This window comes from Podarcis vaucheri, assembly GCF_965113315.1.
Source record: "Podarcis vaucheri genome assembly, chromosome: 12".
Classification (NCBI taxonomy): Eukaryota; Metazoa; Chordata; class Lepidosauria; order Squamata; family Lacertidae; genus Podarcis; species Podarcis vaucheri.
Window position 1 is genome coordinate 225001 of NC_138750.1, and position 7500 is coordinate 232500.

Genomic DNA, 7500 nt, shown 5'->3' on the forward strand with positions numbered 1-7500 from the left:
AATCCTAACCGTAACACTAACCGTAACCCTAACCCTAGCCCCAATCTTAACCCTAACCCTAACCGAAACGCTAACCCAAACCGAAACGCTAACCCAAACCGAAACGCTAATCCAAACCCTAACCCTAACCCCATTCCTAACCCTAACCCTAACCGTAACATAGCCCTAAGCCTAACCCCAAACCTAACCCTAACCCTAACCCTAAACCTAAACCTAACCCTAACCCTAACACTAACCGTAGCCGTAGCCGTAACCCTAACCGTAACCCTAACCCTAACCGTAACCCTAACCAAAGCGCTAACCCTAACCCTAACCCTAACCCTAAACCTAACCCTAACCCTAACCCTAACCCTAACTCTAACCCTAACACCAACCCTAACCCTAACCCTAACCCTAACCCAATCTTAACCCTAACCCTAACCCTAACTGAAACGCTAACCCAAACCGAAATGCTAACCCAAACCGAAACGCTAACCCTAACTCTAACCCTAACCCCATTCCTAACCCTAAACCTAACCGTAACATAACCCTAAGCCTAACGCCAAACCTAACCCTAACCCTAATCCTAACCCTAACCCTAACCCTCAACCTAACCCTAACCCTAACCCTAACCCTAACCCTAACCGTAGCCGTAACCGTAACCCTAACCCTAACCGTAACCATAACCCTAACCCTAACCCTAAAAGAAACCCTAACCCTAACCCTAACCCCATTCCTAACCCTAACCGTAACATAACCCTAAGCCTAACCCCAAACCTAACCCTAACCCTAATCCTAACCCTAACTCTCAACCTAACCCTAACCCTAACCCTAACCCTAACCCTAACCCTAACCGTAGCCGTAACCGTAACCCTAACCCTAACCCTAACCATAACCCTAACCGTAACCCTAACCCTAACCCTAAAAGAAACCCTAACCCTAACCGTAGCCCTAACCCTAACCAAGACGCTAACCCTAACTGTCAGGGGTTCAGGAGCAGAGGCGAGGGCCAGAGAGGAGGAAAGAGGAAGAGCGCCAGGGATCAAGCGCTGGCAGCTCGCAACAGGAGGGAGGGCACGAGTCAGGAGTGGCCACACCTTCATCGGGGAGCGAAGTGACGGTTAGACGGAAAGTGGAAGGTTGAGCGCGCGTGCCAAGTTCAAATGCACAGGAAGGTGGCGCAGTAGGCAGCCCGGAAAGGGAGCCAGGTCCTAAAGCCCGGCGCAAGGAGACAGGAGAGTCAGGGGGGTCAGCGTCAGAAGAATCCCGGAAGGAAGAGACCCAGGGGGGCAGAGGGACCCAGAGGAGAACTGTCAGGCGGAAAAGGTGGAGCAGGGCTAGGATATTAAGTTGGTGCGCAAGGGGCGGAGACTCAGACGGAGCTTCGCCGATCTAAGCATAAGACGTAGGGTTGCACGCAGCAGCTCGAGAATGGAGACTGTAACTCAATAAAGACTTTTATTTAACGATCGCTGGCTAGCGTGATCCTCTGTGAGCTAGGATCTGGAAGTAACCCTGACAGTAAGCTCCGTCTCATCAAATTGTGGGCATCCACGGCCTCGCGGAGAGGAGAGAAAGCGGGTGCCTACAAGAGAGCTCACGAACGGCAAACAATATGACGGCCGAACAGCAAATAACGGAACTCAGAGAAGCAGTTTCACGACTGAATGCCGAGGCGCTGGCGTCCAGGAAGAGAGAGGAGGAAGCAGCTGCCGCCTACAGGGATCTCCAGGTCAGGTTGGACGTGCTTACGAAGCAAGGGCAACAGACACCCAAATCAGAGGGGATTGGGTTGGGGAGACGCACAGGCGGTCTGGTCTCTCACTTCGATGGGAATTTGCAACAGTACCCCAACTTTAGAGCAGACGTAATGTGTGCACTGCAACTACTGCACAAAGACTTTAGAGATGAACAAGAGAAAGTGGGGTTCATCATGTCCCATTTGCATGGAGACGCAAAAGCATGGCTGCGCAATTTGTGGAGAGATAAGGATCCTGCGCTCCAAAATGCGGACGCCTTTATTAAAGCGATGGATGGCTGTTTTTTATCAAGCATTGACGTGGATCTTGCCCGAAAGGAGGTGCATGGACTAAGGCAAGGGAGGGCCAGCGTAAGGCAGTATCATGCCCGCTTTTTCGCTTTGGTCAGTGCCCTGGAATGGGACAGAGATTCGGCTCCTGTCAGAGACCTTTTTTGGGAGGGCTTGCACAACTCGGTTAAAGATGAGATTGCGAGGGGGGAGAGACCCCGGACCACGCAGGAGATCGTTCAGAGGGCGCTGGCGGTGGGGGTGCGGCTGGAAGAACGTCCGTGGAGCAGGGACGAAGGGCGCAGCGGGCGCGAACCAGCCAGGGGCTCCTCCTTCCTTCCCAGAGAAGCAGCGCGTGCGCAATCCACGCCTCCAACAGGGGGAGGGGTGGAACCGATGGAGGTTGGGAGTGCAAGGGCTCAGTCAGCAGCCAGAGCCCTAGCACCGGCAGCAGTGAAAGCGAAGCCTCCTAGAGGGAACAGGAAGTGTTATATCTGCGAGGATCCAGGGCATATGGCGAAAGAGTGTCCCCGGAGGCTCCACAAGCACACTGCAGCCTCAGCAATGGTGACTGCAGCAACGCAGCACGGAGAACCACAGCAGGGAAACGACGATGTCTGGCTGGAGGAAGAGGCACTGGGGCCCAGCCAGACGTGTCAGTGAAGCAGTCCCCAGAGATTTTACCGCCCATGGACCCCCTCCCGCCCAAGCCAGTAGTGAGGCTCACCGCATCGCTCCAGCTACCCAATGGAATCACCATGGACGTGCCAATCACCGTCGACTCGGGAAGCAATGCAGACTTCATAGGGCAGGACTTTGTCGACCGGCACGCTATACAGTTGCTGCCTGCCACGCTGCCCCTGCAGGTTGTCACGGTGGATGGCAGGGAGCTGTTAGGGGGGCAAGTGGTGAAGCAGACGCCACCTATGGTGCTGCGGCTTGGAAATCACAGGGAAATCATCAGCTTCAACGTCACTCAACTCTCGGACACGCCTATTGTATTGGGCATGAGTTGGCTGGACAAGCACAGCCCGACGCTGGCTTGGTGCCAGAGGCAGCTGACCTTCGGCTCTTCCTTTTGTGCTGAACACTGCATCATGCCCCAGCAGGAAGGGGAGCAAGTGGAGTCACAGCTGCTGCTAGGCACGCTGCAAGCGATTCCCCACAAGTACGCAGAATTTTTGGAGGTTTTCTGCGAGAAGGAGGCAGACAAGCTACCCCCCCACAGACCATATGACTGCAAAATTGACCTGCTGCCGGGGGCGGCGCTGCCCAAAGGGAAGCTGTATTCCATGTCTGAAGACGAACTGCAGGAACTCAAAGAGTTCATAGATCATAATTTGAAGCGCGGTTTCATCCGAGAGTCCCAGGCAGCGGGGGGCAGTCCTGTATTCTTTGTGAAGAAGCGAGACACGCCCCAAAAAAGACTCGTAGTGGACTACCGCATTTTGAACAGTGTCACCAAGCCATCGGACTTCCCCATGCCCCGAATCGACGACCTCCTCGCAAAAGTACGCAAGGGCAGCGTGTTCACCAAGTTGGACCTGCGAGGGGCGTACAACCTCATTCGCATGCGGGAAGGAGATGAGTGGAAGACAGCCATGTTCACGCCCCTGGGCACCTACGAATATAGAGTTATGCCTTTTGGATTGCAAAATGGCTCCCACGTTTTTCAAGCTTTCATGCATCACGTGTTGGCGGGGCTCCTCTACAAGACGTGCGTCTGTTTCTTGGATGACATCCTGATCTTTTCGGAATCGCAGCAGGAGCATGACAGACACGTCAGGGAAGTGCTGAGCAGGCTCCAGCAACATAGGCTTTACGCCAAGCTGGAGAAGTGCCAATTCGACGTGACGGAGGTGGATTTCCTGGGCTACAAGTTGTCTGACAAGGGGCTCGCCATGGACAGCGCCAAGGTTCGAGCGGTGTTGGATTGGAAAAGCCCACGCAACCGGAAGGAGGTCCAACGGTTTGTCGGCTTCGCGAACTTCTATCGCAAGTTCATCAAAGGCTTCGCTATGCAGACAGCGGCCATCACGGACACGCTCAGTTCCAAGAAAAAGAAGTTCATCTGGACAGCGCAGGCGGAGCAGTCCTTTCAGGCACTCAAGCGTCTCTTCGCGTCGGAGGAACAGCTGCTTCATGTCGACCCCAGCAGGCCGATGAGAGTTGAAACAGACGCCTCGGACAGGGCCGTCGGAGCAGTCCTGCTGCAGAAGGACCCGCAGGGGGTTTGGAGGCCCGGAGCGTTTTACTCCAGGAAGCTCAGCAAGTCCGAACAGAACTACACCATCTGGGACAGGGAGTTGCTGGCTATTCATGCAGCGTTCAAAGCATGGAGGCACTTCCTGATTGGAGCCAAGCACACGGTGCAGGTCTGCACGGACCACAAGAATCTGGAGCACTGGCGCACGGCACAGTTCCTGAACCAGAGGCAGATACGTTGGGCTGAGTTCTTTGCGAACTTCGACTTCCGAATAGAGTATGTCCCGGGGGACACCAACATCATGGCGGACGCGCTCTCCCGTAAGCCACAGTATCTGGAGGACGCCACGCCAGCGGCCGCCATGCACATCTTCGCGCCAACAGTGTGGGCGTGCGCTGCGGTGACAGTGGACCTGGAGGCGGTGTGACGAGCGTTGCAGAATGACTCCTTCACGCAAGCAAAGATGGCAGAGATGCAAAGGGGCACGGCAGCGACCGACGGGTTCCAGCTGAGAGATGGATTGCTCATCCGCAAAGGGGCCATCTACGTGCCGGGAGGCGAACTTCGCGCCAAGGTACTGCATCAGCTGCACGACGCGCCCACTGCCGGGCACTTTGGCAAGGAGAAGACGGTGGAATTAGTCGCCAGGGATTTCTGGTGGCCCGGAATGAGAGGGGAGGTCGCGGACTACGTGGCGAGGTGCGACACCTGCCAGAGGGCCAAACCAGTGCACAGACCGCCGGCCGGACTGTTGGAACCGCTGCAAACTCCGGTCGAGCCATGGGAGAGAGTCGCCCTGGACTTCGTCACGGATCTGCCCAGCTCGAGGGGCAAGACGGCCGTGCTGGTGGTGGTGGACTTGTTCTCCAAGATGGCACATTTCATCCCGTGTGCGAAGGTGGCCACGGCGGAACAAACCGCCAAACTGTTCATAGACCACGTGTTCAAGGTTCACGGTCTGCCACGGTCTATTCTGTCCGACCGCGGGCGGCAGTTCATCTCGAATTTCTGGCAAAAGCTGATGGGCTTCCTAAACGTCAAGATCAACCTGGCGTCGGCGAGACACCCGCAGACCAACGGGCAAGCGGAGCGGGTCAATGCCATCATGCAGCAGTACCTGAGATGCTATGCGAATCAACAGCCTGCGACGTGGGTGGATTACCTGCCGCTCGCCGAGTTCGCCTACAACAACACGAAGCACGTGTCCACGGGGGTCACGCCGTTCTTCGCCAACAACGGGAGGCACCCCAGAACCTTCCCGGGACTGGAAAGACTGGTGGAGGGGGAGCCGCAGACAGCAGATGCGTTCGCGTCGGAGTTGCAGGAGGTCCACAATCAGCTGCGGCGGCACCTGGAGCTGGCCAAACACGCATACAAGGTGCAGGCAGACAAACACAGAAGGGTTGGCAAAGAGATCCATGTGGGAGACTGGGTCTGGTTAGCAGCCCACGCAGTGCCGGCCAGGTCGTTGGCCAAGAAGAAACTAGGGCATAAGCAACTGGGGCCCTACCAAGTCGAAGAGCAGGTCAACCCGGTGGCCTTCAGGCTGGCGCTTCCGGAGGGTTCCAGAATGCATCCGGTGTTCCACAGATCGGTGCTCACTCCCTACAAGGCGCCGCACAGGTTTCAGGAACCCGGAACGGCGCCGAGTCCGCTCCGAGAGGGAACCAGGCAACGGGGAGTGGCACAGGAGGTGCGCCTCAACGAAGTCACGGAGATTTTGGACTCCAGATGGGGGGAAGAGGGGGTAGAATACCTTCTCGCTAAGGAGGGCACCCCGGCCAGTGCCAACTGCTGGGTGCCGGGCTACGCTTTAGATGAACCTCTGCTCAAGGAAGAGTTTCATGCCCTCTTCCCCCATAGGCCAATGCCAGCGGACTTTTTCGACGACTGGCTTTTCACGCCCCCGCTTTCAGCCAGCACGTTCCGGGGGTTCGACTCGGATGAGGAACCGACACGAGACGCCCGTTCCCCGGAGGGGTCGCCCTCGGGATCTGCTTCAGAACCCTCGTATTGGTGGGATGATCGACCAGAGGAGCAGTGGCGCAGGAAGTGGCTGGAGGGTCCAGGACGAGCAACGCCTCCAGAAGGAAGCGAGGGAGAGACGGACATGGACGTTTTCGGGGACGACCAGGGTCTCGAGCACGGCGGCACAGAGATGGAAGCAGAGGTGACCGTCGTCGACGAGAGCAGGGAGGAAGAACCGGAAGACTTCGGATGGAGGCCCGCCACGGGAAGCGAACTGTACCCGACATTCGTCCCCTTGACACTGCAGCACCCAGTTCCCGCACCGGAAGGAGGGGAGGGGGGAAGAGGGGGCTTCGAGGGGGGATGGATGTCAGGGGTTCAGGAGCAGAGGCGAGGGCCAGAGAGGAGGAAAGAGGAAGAGCGCCAGGGATCAAGCGCTGGCAGCTCGCAACAGGAGGGAGGGCACGAGTCAGGAGTGGCCACACCTTCATCGGGGAGCGAAGTGACGGTTAGACGGAAAGTGGAAGGTTGGGCGCGCGCGCCAAGTTCAAATGCACAGGAAGGTGGCGCAGTAGGCAGCCCGGAAAGGGAGCCAGGTCCTAAAGCCCGGCGCAAGGAGACAGGGGAGTCAGGGGGGTCAGCGTCAGAAGAATCCCGGAAGGAAGAGACCCAGGGGGGCAGAGGGACCCAGAGGAGAACTGTCAGGCGGAAAAGGTGGAGCAGGGCTAAGATATTAAGTTGGTGCGCAAGGGGCGGAGACTCAGACGGAGCTTCGCCGATCTAAGCATAAGACGTAGGGTTGCACGCAGCAGCTCGAGAATGGAGACTGTAACTCAATAAAGACTTTTATTTAACGATCGCTGGCTAGCGTGATCCTCTGTGAGCTAGGATCTGGAAGTAACCCTGACACTAACCAACACGCTAACCCTAACCAAAGCGCTAACCCTAACCCTAACCCTAACCCTAAACCTAACCCTAACCCTAACCCTCACTCTAACCCTAACACCAACCCTAATCCTAACCCTAACCCTAACCCAATCTTAACCCTAACCCTAACCCTAACTGAAACGCTAACCCAAACCGAAACGCTAACCCTAACCCTAACCCTAACCCCATTCCTAACCCTAACCCTAACTGTAACATAAACCTAAGACTAACGCCAAACCTAACCCTAACCCAAATCCTAACCCTAACCTTAACCCTCAACCTAACCTTAACCCTAACCCTAACCGTAGCCGTAACCGTAACCCTAACCATAACCATAACCCTAACCCTAACCCTAACCCTAACCCTAACCCTAACCCGAATCCTTACCTTC